The sequence below is a fragment of the Oncorhynchus tshawytscha genome, linkage group LG16, assembly GCF_018296145.1.
Source record: "Oncorhynchus tshawytscha isolate Ot180627B linkage group LG16, Otsh_v2.0, whole genome shotgun sequence".
Taxonomy (NCBI): Eukaryota; Metazoa; Chordata; class Actinopteri; order Salmoniformes; family Salmonidae; genus Oncorhynchus; species Oncorhynchus tshawytscha.
Genome location: NC_056444.1, coordinates 55047625 through 55061192, shown reverse-complemented (window position 1 = coordinate 55061192; position 13568 = coordinate 55047625).

Below are 13568 nucleotides of genomic sequence, written 5' to 3'. Positions count from 1 at the left end.
ACAGAAGGCAGTGAGATACGGGCTTAATTCTAGACACATGGAAAGTATGGTGAATACGGAGGGTACGGGTTAACAAAAGACGAACAGCAGTGGGGCTATTGACTCTAGAGATGGGGAACAGGCCAATGAAACAGGGGGGGGGGACGTTTTCAGGACTTCACCCAGAGGGGCAGGTCCCGGGTGGAGAGCCTTACCCTGCCCAAGCTGATAGCATGGAGCAGGGGTCCGGTGGAGATCCACTTGACGCCTATACCTGGAAGTGGTCTTCAACAGAGCGGCCCAGGCTCTCTTCCAGGTACGGCGACAGTGGTGGATGAACATCTGGGCAGAGGGATTGCTGACCTCCTCCTCTTGCTCAGGGAAGAGCGGAGGCTGATATCCCAAGGAACACTCGAAGGGCGAGAGACCCCTGGCAGAGCAAGGAAGGGTGTTGCGGGCATACTCAACTCATACCAGTTGCTGACTCCAGGTGGTAGGGTTGGCGGAGACTAGGCAGTGAAGAGTCATCTCCAAGTCCTGGTTGGCTCGCTCCGACTGGCCGTTGGACTGGGGGTGGAATCCGGAGGACAGGTTGGCCGACGTCCCAATGAGCATGCAGAAAGCCTTCTAGAACTGGGACAAGAATTGCAGACCCCGGTCGGACACCATGTCCACCGGGAGTCCGTGGATTCAGAAGATGTGCTGCACCATAAGCTGGGCCGTCTCCTTGGCCGAGGGTAGTTTGGGGAGAGGAATGAAGTGGGCGGCTTTGGAAAACGGGTCGACCACAGTCAGGATGGCAGTGTTCCCCTCAGATGGGGGGAGACCCATGACAAAATCCAGGGATATATGGGACCAGGGACGGTGAGGGACAGGCAGTGGTTGGAGAAGACCAGCCGAAGCTTGCCGAGGAGTTTTGTTCTGTGTGCAGACCGTGCTGGCGGCAACAAGCGCGGCAACATCAGGAACCATAGTAGGTCACCAAAAGCGTTGTCGCGCGAAGGCCAGGGTCCAACTAGAGCCCAGGTGACAGGCAAGTCTGGAGGAATGGGCCCACACCAGGACCGTGGAGCGAACAGCGCCAGGCACAAACATCTGGCCAGACACAAACATCCGGTTATCTGGGCCTCCCCCCAGGGTTCGGCTGGGACCTCTGCACCAGGCACGAGGTGGGAAGGATGGTCTCGGGCTCCGGGGTGGTAACCGTGGTGTTAAATCTGCGAGACAGGGCATCTGGCTTGACATTTTTGGACCCCGGCTGGTAGGAGAGGGAAAAGTTGAACTGGGTAAACAGCAGGGCCCATCTCGCTTGCCTGGAGTTGAGGCGCTTGACAGTGCAGAGATACTCAAGGTTTTGTGGTTGGCCCACACAATGAACGGATGTTCTGCCCCTTCTAGCCAGTGCCTCCATTCCTCCAACACCATCTTCACCGCGAGAAGCTCCCAATTCCCCACATAGTAGTTCCTCTCTGTGACGTTGTGGCGGTGGGAGAAGAAGGCGCAGGGATGCAGCTGAAGGTCCAGCGCAGAACGTTGGGACAGGACAGCCCCCACTCTGACATTTGACGCATTGGATGTGGTGGTGAAGCTGTGTTTAAGGTCCCGGAACGCCCGGTCAGCGGCAGAGGACCACGTGAACGGAACCTTGTTAGATGTGAGTGCAGACAGGGGGGTGGCCATGGTGCTGTAACCCCAGATAAAGTGGTGATTAAAGTTGTCGAACCCCAGGAAGTGTTGCAGCTGCACACTGGACGTAGGCTGAGGCCAATCCACCACTACTCTCACTTTCTCTGGATCCATCTGGACACTCCCAGCAGAGATGATGTAGCCCAGAAAGGGAATGGTGGAGCGATGGAACTCACACTTCCGCACTGTTACTTGAACTCTGTGAAGCATTTATTTGGGCTGCAATTTCTGGGGCTGGTAAACTCTATTGAACTTACCCTCTGCAGCAGAGGTAACTCTGGGTCTTCCCACTCCTACCTTGTCACAACACAACTAATTGGCTCAAACACATTAAGAAGGAAAGAAATTCCACAAAATAACTTTTAACAAGGCACACTTGTTAATTGAAATGCATTCCAGGTGACTACCTCATGAAGCTGGTTGAGAGAATGCCAAGAGTGTGCAAAGCTGTCATCAAGGTAAATGGTGGCTACTTTGAGGAACTGTAAATATAAAATATATTTTGATTTGTTAAACACTTTTTTGGTTACCACATGATTCCATGTGTTATTTCATAGTTTTGATGTCTTCACTATTATTCTACAATGCAGAAAATAGTAAAATAAAGAAAAACCCTTGAATGAGTAGGTGTGTCCAAAAATGTATCTAAAAATATATTTTACATTTATTTTTTACCATATGGGAGTGAAGAGAAATAGTGATATTGCAAAGAAATAGTAGAGTATGTTTGCGTGTGTGTGTGCATAGCCACGAGAAATATGGGTGCTGAGGGCGCTACAGCACCCCATGAAAAAAATCTGATTTTGTAAAAAAAAAAATAATAATAATTGCACTGGGCCTTTACTAGTCCTGTATTAGCAGACCGACATAGCCATCTGTAGCAGGGGGTAAAAAAGTATTAATCATCTTAAGATAGCTATGTGGGACAACCACATATCACAGTCATAGTAAATACATAGTAAATACATTTTTCCTCATAGCTTTCAGCAAAGTCAGAGCTAGTAAGAGGGAAAGAGTAAAGTGCGAGAAACGAGTCAAGTGCTGTGGGTTTATTTAAGATAATCTTTTAAGAGGTAAGGTTTCAGATGTGGGAGAATTTTAGGAAGGTTAAACACCAGGCGGGCTGCAGCGTTCTGGATAAGCTCCAACAGTTTGTTGTAGTAGTCCAGACGGGAGATGATTAAGGATTAAGACCTGTGCCGCTTTCTGTGTGAGGTAGGATCGGCCTTCCCCGGTAGGAAGAGCAACTCTGTCTTGTCGAGGTTGAGCTTGAGGTGGTGGACCGACATCCAAGCTGAGATATCTGCCGGTCATGCAGAGATGCGTGTCGCCACCTGGGTGTAAGAAGGGGGGGAAGGAGAAAAGTACTTGCGTTTCATCCGCATAGCAATGATAGGAGAAACCATGTGAGGATATGACAGAGCCTAGCATAGAGAGAAGAGGAGAGGACCTAGAACCGAGCCCTGCGGAATACCAGTAGTGAGAGTATGTGATGCAGACACAGATCTTCTCCACGTCACCTGGTAGGAGCGGCCTGCCAGCGTGTAGAACCTAAAACACCCAGCCACAAGAGGGTGGAGAGAGGGATCTGATGGTTCACGGTGTCAAATACAGCGAATAGATCTAGGAGGATGAGAACAGAGGAGAGAGAGTCAGCTTTGGCAGTGTGGAGAGCCTCCATGACACAGAGAAGACCAGTCCTCGTTTGAGTGACCCGTCTTGAAGCCTGACTGATTAGGGTCAAGAAGATCATTCTGAGAGAGATACCGAGATAGCACGCGCAAGTGTTTTGGAAAGAAATAAAGAAGGGATATCGGTCTGTAGTTTTTGACAACGGGTTCGAGTGTTGCTTTCTTGAGGAGGGGAGCGACTCGGGCCATTTTGAAGTCAGTGGTCAGTTAATGAGGGAAGTTAGGAATGGGAGGTCTCCAGAGTTGGTCTGGAGAAGGGAGGAATGAGGTCGAGCGGGCATGTAGTCAGGAAGCCAGACCTCACTAGTCGCAGGATTTCATCTGGAGAGGAAGGTGAGAAAGAGGTCAAGGCTTAGGGTAGTTATTTGTGAGCAGGACCAGTGGATTCAATAGGCTGAGTGAATGAGGAGCGGATATTGTGAACCTTCTTTTCAAAGTGGTTGATGAAGTCACCCACAGAGAAGTAGGAGGGAGGGGGAGGGGGTGGAGGATTAAGGAGGGAGGAGAAGGTGGAAAAGAGTTTCCTAGGGCAGAATCTTGAAATTTTGAGTGATAGAAAGTGGCTTCAGCAGCAGATAAATTTTTGCACAGCTACCCACAGCCCTGCTCTGTAAGCTTGAAATGAGTCACTCAGCCACAGAGCAGGAGGGGAGGTCCGAGTGAGCCAGGAGGAAAAGGGACAGTGCGAGTCATAGAATGGGGAAAGGGAGGATAGCAGGGTCAAAGAGGCAGAATCATGAGACAGGAGGGAGAAGGATTTAGCAGAATGAATAGATGATAGGATAGAAGAGAAGAAAGTAGTGGGAGAGAGAACAAAGATTGAGATGGCGCATGACCATCTGGGTAGGGGCTGAATGGCTAGGGTTGGAGGAGAGGGAGACAGAATAGGAAACAAAGTAGTGATCAAAGACCTGGAGGGGGTAGCCGTGACATTAGTAGATGAACAGCCTCTCGTAAAGTCGAGGTCACACATATTACCTGCCTTGTGAGGGTGAGGGGACTTGGAAAGGATTAGGTCAAAAGAGACGAGGAGGGAAAAGAAAGAGTTGGAAAGAAATGAATCGAAGGTAGATATTGGGGGGTTGAAGTTGAGATGTACGAAGAACCATTGTCAGGAACTGATCTTATTAAGGTGTCAAGGTTATTGAGGATCTCTCTAAGGGCACCTTGTGGGCGATAGATGACCACAATGTTAAGCTTTAGTGGACATGTGAAAGTGACACCATGGAATTCAAATGAGAAAATGGACAGATGAGTGAGAGAGAAAATAAAAAATCTCTATTTAGGAGAAATGAGTAGCCATATTCCACCACCGTGACGACCAGATGCTATCGGACAATGAGAGAAAATGTAGCCAGATAGAGGTCACAGAGGCATATACAGTTAAAGTCGGAAGTTTACATACACTTCGGTTGGAGTCATTAAAAGTCGTTTTTCAACCACTCCACAAATTTCTTGTTAACAAACTATAATTTTGGCAAGTCGGTTAGGACATCTTTCCAACAATTCTTTACAGAAAGATTATTTCACTTATAATTTACTGTATCACAATTCCAGTGGGACAGAAGTTTACATACACTAAGTTGACTGTGCCTTTAAACAGCTTGGAAAATTCCAGAAAATGATGTCATGGCTTTAGAAGCTTCTGATAGGCTAATTGACATCAGTTGAGTCAATTGGAGGTGTACCTGTGGATGTATTTCAAGGCCTACCTTCAAACTCAGTGCCTCTTTGCTTGACATCATGGGAAAATCAAAGGAAATCAGCCACGACCTCAGAAAAAAAATTGTAGACCTCCACACTTCTGGTTCATCCTTGGGAGCAATTTCCAAACGCCTGAAGGTACCACGTTCATCTGTACAAACAATAGTACGCAAGTATAAAAACCATGGGACCACATAGCCATCATACCGCTCAGGAAGAAGACGTGTTCTGTCTCCTAGAGATGAATGTACTTTGGTGCAAAAAGTGCAACTCAATCCTAGAACAACAGCAAAGGACCTGCTGTAGGAAACAGGTACAAAAGTATCTATGTCCATAGTAAAAGGAGTCCTATATCGACATAACCTGAAAGGCCACACGGCAAGGAAGAAGCCACTGCTCCATAATCACTGTCTTGCCCTGACCTTAGTTATCTTTGTTTTCTTTATTATTTGGTTAGGTCAGGGTGTGACAAGGGTGGTTTGTTTAATTTTTGTTTTGTATGTCTAGGGGTTTTTCTAGTCTAGGTGTTTGTCTATGGTTGCCTAGATTGGTTCTCAATCAGAGGCAGCTGTTTATCGTTGTCTCTGATTGGGAATCATATTTAGGTAGCCATATTCCTTGGTTATTTTGTGGGTTGTTATTCTATGTTAATTAAGTTGCCTGTTCTGCACTAGCCATATTGCCTCACGGTTCATTTTGTTGTTTTGTTTAGTTCTGTTCAGTGTTCTCTCTTTTATTAAAGAGTTATGTTCGCTTATCATGCTGCGCCTTTTATTTATTTTATTTAACCTTTATTTAACCAGGAAGGGCTCATTGAGAGAAATCTCTTTTTCAAGAGCACCCTGGCCAAGATAGGCAGCACCAAGTCATTACAAAGAAATTACAGACAGACAACATGAAACTACAAGTAATCTAGTAAAAACCATTGAATTAACAAGAGTATAAAACAGCAAATTAAAAACATTGACAGGTCAGGGAATCAGCCTCAAAATCCTTCATCAGTGATTTAAAAACACCATTCGGGACAAGTTCTTCCAGTTTAAAAGTATTTTGTAAGGTATTCCAAGACAATGGCGCAGAGTACATAAAAGCCCTTTCTACCAAATTCAGTTCAGACATTTGGAACAGTTGGCAGGATAAAGTCCAGCGAACGAAGAAAGTACCCACCACATTTCTGAACAATAAAAATGCACAAATAAAAAGGTAGTAAACCCAAAATGGCTATGTAAATAAAAGTATACCAGTGACTAGAGAAGGCCAGCCAACCCTGGTATACAAAGTGCAGTGGTGCGTAAGGGTTTTGCAGTTTAAAATAAATCTCAAAGTGCCATGGTAAAGAGTGTCAATTGATCTCAAACACGGAGCGGAAGCATTCATATAAAATATCCCCATAGTCTAGTAAAGGCATAAATGTAGCTGACACTAGCCTCCTTCTGGCTTCAAAAGAAAAACAGGCCTTATTCCTAAAATAAAAGTTGTTGAATATGCACTTTAAAAGAGAGGCCGTCATCAATTAAAATTCCAAGATATTTATGAGGTTATAACCTCAATCTCCTTGCCCTGACAGGTAGTAATAGGTGAAAGGTTCAGAGGTCTATTTCTTGCATTACAAAACACCATTAGTGTAGTTTTGTCAGTATTGAGGATAAGCTTCAATTGACAAGGTATGTTGAACAGTATAAAAAGCAGTTTGCATGTTCTGGAAAGCTTTTGTAAGAGACAAGGCACAACCGTAAATAACAGTATCATCAGCATAAAAATGAAGTTGTGCATTTTGGACATTTTTGTCTAAATCATTTATATAAATAGTGAATAAGAGAGGACCAAGTACAGAACCTTGGTGCACACCATTCAAGACAGACAATTTAACAGACATAAGCCCATCAAATTGAGTGCACTGACTCTATCAGACAGATAGTTAGCAAACCATGCAACTGCATGCTCTGAAAGACCTACACTCGACAATCTCTGCCTTTAGTATAGCATGATCAACTGTATCAAAAGCCTTAGAGGTCAATAAATAGTGAGACAGTGCTGTTTTTTGTCAATGGCTTCAGTGATATAATTTAAAACCTTCATGGCTGCTGTAATTGTGCTATGCTTCTTCCTGAAGCCCGATTGGTACATTGATAAAATAGAGTTAGTAAATAAAATACTTGTTTAGCTGTTCACTTACAACGGCTGTTCACTTACAACGGTTTCAAGTATTTTCCCCATTGTGACAGCTTTGAGATTGGCCTATAATTATTTAAAAGAGTTAGATCTCCCCCTTTTAAAAGTGGTAGGACAAATGCTGATTTCCAGATCTTTGGAATTTCATTACATTCCAGGGTTAGATTGAACAGAGATGTAAGTGGTTCAGCTATGAAATCAGCTGCCATATTTAAAAAGCAGGGATTCAAAAGATCAGGACCTGCAGGCTTTCTCTGATCTAAGGATTTCAGGGCTTTATGTACCACCTGCACTAAGAATGGCAAAAAGCTAAAAGTTTGACCAGCTCTCACTGGTTCATCCACACAGGGTTGTACAGAGACAGAGGACACTGAATCAAACAGCCTACCAGATGATACAAAGTGCTCATTGAAACAATTCAGCATTTCAGTTTTGTCATACAGTGGGGCAAAAAAGTATTTTATCAGCCACCAATTGTGCAAGTTCTCCCACTTAAAAAGATGAGAGAGGCCTGTAATTTTCATCATAGGTACACTTCAACTATCACAGAAAAAATGAGAAAAAAATCCAGAAAATCACATTGTAGGATTGTTAATGAATTTATTTGCAAATTATGGTGGAAAATAAGTATTTGGTCACATACAAACAAGCAAGATTTCTGGCTCTCACAGACCTGTAACTTCTTCTTTAAGAGGCTCCTCTGTCCTCCACTCGTTACCTGTATTAATGGCACCTGTTTGAACTTGTTATCAGTATAAAAGACACCTGTCCACAACCTCAAACAGTCACACTCCAAACTCCACTATGGCCAAGACCAAAGAGCTGTCAAAGGACACCAGAAACAAAAGTGTAGACCTGCACCAGGCTGGGAAGACTGAATCTGCAATAGGTAAGCAGCTTGGTTTGAAGAAATCAACTGTGGGAGCAATTATTAGGAAATGGAAGACATACAAGACCACTGATAATCTCCCTCGGTCTGGGGCTCCACACAAGACCCCGTGGGGTCAAAATGATCACAAGAACAGTGAGCAAAAATCCCAGAACCACACGGGGGGACCTAGTGAATGACCTGCAGAGAGCTGGGACCAAAGTAACAAAGCCTACCATCAGTAACACACTACGCCGCCAGGGACTCAAATCTTGCAGTGCCAGACGTGTCCCCCTGCTTAAGCCAGTACATGTCCAGGCCCGTCTGAAGTTTGCTAGAGAGCATTTGGATGATCCAGAAGAAGATTGGGAGAATGTCATATGGTCAGATGAAACCAAAATATAACTTTTTGGTAAAAACTCAACTCGTCGTGTTTGGAGGACAAAGAATGCTGAGTTGCATCCAAAGAACACCATACCTACTGTGAAGCATGGGGGTGGAAACATCATGCTTTGGGTTTTTCTGCAAAGGGACCAGGACGACTGATCCGTGTAAAGGAAAGAATGAATGGGGCCATGTATTGTGAGATTTTGAGTGAAAACCTCCTTCCATCAGCAAGGGCATTGAAGATGAAACGTGGCTGGGTCTTTCAGCATGACAATGATCCCAAACACACCGCCGGAGTGGCTTCATAAGAAGCATTTCAAGGTCCTGGAGTGGCCTAGCCAGTCTCCAGATCTCAACCCCATAGAAAATCTTTGGAGGGAGTTGAAAGTCAGTGTTGCCCAGCAACAGCCCCAAAACATCACTGCTCTAGAGGAGATCAGCATGGAGGAATGGGCCAAAATACCAGCAACAGTGTGTGAAAACCTTGTGAAGATTTACAGAAAACGTTTGACCTCTGTCATTGCCAACAAAGGGTATATAACAAAGTATTGAGATAAGTATTTGGTCAATAACAAAAGTTTATTTTCCACCATAATTTGCAAATAAATTCATAAAAAATCCTGCAATGTGATTTTCTGGATTTTTTTCTCATTTTGTCTGTCATAGTTGAAGTGTACCTATGATGAAAATTACAGGCCTCTCTCATCTTTTTAAGTGGGAGAACTTGCACAATTGGTGGCTGACTAATTACTTTTTTGCCCCACTGTATATAGCAACAGAGTCCTTCAAAACACATGCCGGTAATTCATTAACATTACTGTTACCAGACATAGACTTAATAGCCTTCCAAAACTTTCTAGGGTCATTCAGGTTATCAATGGTAACAGACATAAAATATTCAGACTTGGCCTTCCTGAGATGAAAAGAACACGTAACTGCCTAAAAATAAGCCAATCAGCATCAGAACATGATTTCCTTGCTTTAGCCCAGGCTAGATTACGGTCGTGAATAATACAAGACAGCTCAGAAGAAAACCATGGATTATCCCGCCCTTTAACCCTGAACCTGCGCAATGGGGCATGTTTGTTTACTATTTGGGAAAACCCATCATGGTCTCATTAATATGACGAATGTGACAATCGCCATAAAAAAGCCAGACTACGGTTTGCAACTGCACATGGGGACAAAGATCGTAGTTTTTGGAGAAATGTCCTCTGGTCTGACAAAAATAGAACTATTTGGCCATAATGACCATCGTTATGTTTGGAGGAAAAGGGGGAGGATTGCAAGCCGAAGAACACCATCCCAACCGTGAAGCACGGGGGTGGCAGCATCATGTTGTGGGGGTGCTTTGCTGCAGGAGGGACTGGTGCACTTCACAAAATAGATGGCTTCATGAGGAAGGAAAATGATGTGGATATATTGAAGCAACAGCTCAAGACATCAGTCCGGAATTGAAAGATTGGTCGCAAATGGGTCTTCCAAATGGACAATGATACTTCCAAGCATACTTCCAAAGTTGTGTTAAAATGGCTTAAGGTGAACAAAGTCAAGGTTTTGGAGTGGCCATCACAAAGCCCTGACCTCAATCCTGTAGAAAATTTGTGGGAAGAACTGAAAAAGCGTGTGTGTTTAAGGAGGCCTACACACCTGACTCCGTTACATCAGATCTGTCAGGAGGAATGGGCCAAAATTCACTCAACTTACTGTGGGAAGCTTGTGGAAGGCTACCCGAAACGTTTGACCCAAATTTAAAAATGTAAAGGCAATGCTACCAAATACTAATTGAGTGCATGTAAACTTCTGACCCACTGGGAATGTGATGAAAGAAATAAAAGTTGAAATAAATCATTCTCTCTACTATTATTCTGACATTTCACATTCTTAAAATTAAGTGGTGATCCTAATCAAACTAAAACAGGATTAAATGTCAGGAATTGTGAAAAACTGAGTTAAAATATATTTGGCTAAGGTGTATGTAAACTTCTGACTTCAACTGTAGCTTTTAGGGAATATGGTATGGCTCATAACCCCCCCGCCAGATCAATATATTTAAAATCATCCAGTGTAATCCAGACTCCACATCACCTGACAACTTCAAATGTCATAACAACAGAACAGAGAAGTGCATAAGATGGACAGATGCAATGCCTATGATGGCTCATAGGGGGCACTCTTGCCACGGTATGTTAGTTCAGGGCCATGTGTGGGTTTAGTGGTCTGTAGTCTACTGCCTATAGACGTCACTTCTCTAACCTCTGGTCCCAGCCTAGCTCACAGCACGCAGTCCACTCACAGTACAGAACACTATGTACTAGTGAAGACATTGTACTAGTGAACATTTGTTTCTTTATCTGTGTATTGTAATGTGTCGTTTAAAAAAAATCACTGATTGACATAGGGGCTCATTTTCTTAGGACATTTTCTTCTTGTTTTTGTTATACAGAACATAGAAAAGCATGTCCTAAATCTCTCTCAACCCTCTCTAAAATCATTTTGTGTGGTTTGTGTATCAAGTTCATGTGAGGCTCTTGTCCAGATAGCATTTACAACTCCAGTCTTGGAGGGCTACTGGGCCTTTACTAGCACACCTGATTAAAATATTAATCAACTAATTATGGTCTGCAGTTTGGAACATGATTAGGTGAATCAGGTGTGTTATTGCAACGCTGGAAGGAAAGTTGGATTTCCAGCCATGTCAGTCCTGAAGTTGGAGTGCTCTTGTCAGTTAGATATTGGGGAATGTTTCATACCTGTTTGTGTCTGTTGTCACGGGAAAGGGGTCCTTTAGTCATCCTGGAAAATTCTATTTCAATTCAGGAAATTATTCTAGAATCATTTCCATTCATCTGCTGATTTAGTTGAAAGTTAAGTAGAATTAGGCCCGAAGTTAGAGAAGGATGTTTGGAGGATGAACCATGTTGTAGAGGCTTTAAGAGTGGTGTTACATACTAAAAGGACACGCTTTTCATTCACTTTCCCATTATATTTTCCATAAGCCATCTAGCCAGTTGCCTGTCAGTGCTATACAATTGTATTCAGCAGGGAAACCCTTGTGTGGTGGCATCAGCAGATATTGGATTCCCATTACCTACATGCAGTCTATTTAAGTTGACCAGTTCTACACATCCCACTGGGCACACACTGGTTGAATCAATATTGTGAAATGACATGGGAACAATGTTGTATTGACGTTGATATGATATGTGACCAATGGAATGCTTCCTCAACTCTGGATGTCACGTTCACGCAAGCGCTGGTGTCTCTTGCTGCCATTGCTGCTGTAACTAGCTGTTACTCGCTAGGCTTGCGGTTTTCTGATATCCCCCTCCTCCAGTCTGGGTGCTGTTTATTCCTTCAGGGGTTTTGGTAGAGCATATCATCACAGAACAATGAGACAGATATTTCACCGGATGCATCCGCTTGGCGTTTCCACTCACTAGTGAGAGCAAGCCCATTGCCAGAAGTGAGAGAAGATGGAACGAGATGGATTTTGGCCAACATTCTGCTAATTTTCTCATCGATTGAAACATTTGATCTCAATACCGTTTTCTGTTCCCGAAACTAGAATATGTTACGAACAGAGTGGACTAAGTTGTGGAGACTTTATAATTTGCCAAAGTTGTAAAAAATGGTGTTGATCAGAAGGCATGCAAAGGCAAATTGAGTTATTGCAGACGTGCAATTCACAGAGTAGGCGTTCCCTAATGGAAATATGCAAATGCGGGTTTAGGTTACACCTCCAAAGAATGACGAAGGCCACTTATACATATTCACGATTTGTGTGTGGGAATTTCCACCTGTATTTGATAAACACCAACAAATAGGGCACTGACAGCTGTCAGTGTATTTAGCTAGCTAATGTTATCTGTTGTTGCTGTTTTTATAACTACACCATATTCAAAAGATTAGCCAGCTGGCTCTATAGCTGGTTCTGGAGCTGGATTTGTCATAAGAATTGATTTAGGGAAAACATGCTACAGATGGAATCCCCTGAACTATGTCCAACGTTTTGGCATCTTCCATAAATTGCGACCGCGAATCCGCTAAAGAAATAGTTAGAAAGAATAAGATAAAGCTCCGGTAATATGGATAACTATTGAACGATAGCTGATATGCAGTTTTCTACATTGTAATGGACACAGTGCAACCTTGCTAAAGTAGGCTGCCAGCAAGCTTCGGCTGTGGTACAAGTGGAATGATAGGCTTCAATGACTTTGCTCATGATCATGCATGCTGCAAATAACATTGAACTTTGCAGGTGTTTCTTATTAATAAATAATGCCATGCTGGTGGTTGGTAACATTCAAATAAAGCCCAGCCCCGAAACTGAATGTAGACTGAAAATAATTTGTAGGTTATATCATAGGAAAGACACCACATTCACACGGATATGCACAAGTAGGCAGTTTGGATTTGTCAATTCAAGCCCAAATACCTCATACTTTGACTAAAACGATGACGTATTGTCTTAAATCGTTTTGCAACATCGTGGGTAAACTCTGGCCATCGTCTTTCAGCCCGAAACAGTGGATTTCTACTAGAGTGGGTGTTTAAATGAACACGTGCTGTTGCCTTTCTGAACTCCCATATGTCTTTAAACCACATTCTGGAACAGTGTTTGGATGGAAAAATTGTGGCATTAAATATTACATTAGCTTGATCTATAGAGCTCAGTGAGGTAAAATAATAGATTAATGGATGTCTCACTCAACTAATTGAAACTGTTTCCTGATGTTGTCAATGCAGATTTTTTACATGTGATCAAGGTGGCTGTGTGATACTTCCTAAGTGGAATGCGGGTGTTACAGATTTCAGAGAGATGGTTGAGCAAGTTATGTGCTGATGCATGAAAAAGCCACCACTGTCTGTCTATCTGTGTTTGGGTGCATGACTGTGTACTGCAGGAGGTTGGTGGCACGTTAATTGGGGAGGACAGGCTCTTAGTAATGTTTGGAACGGAATTAATGGAATCAAACTCAAACACATAGATTCCATGTGTGTGATACCATTCCATTTACTCCATTCCAGACATTATGATCCATCCTCCCCTCCCCTCTGCAGCCTTCTGTGGTGTGTAC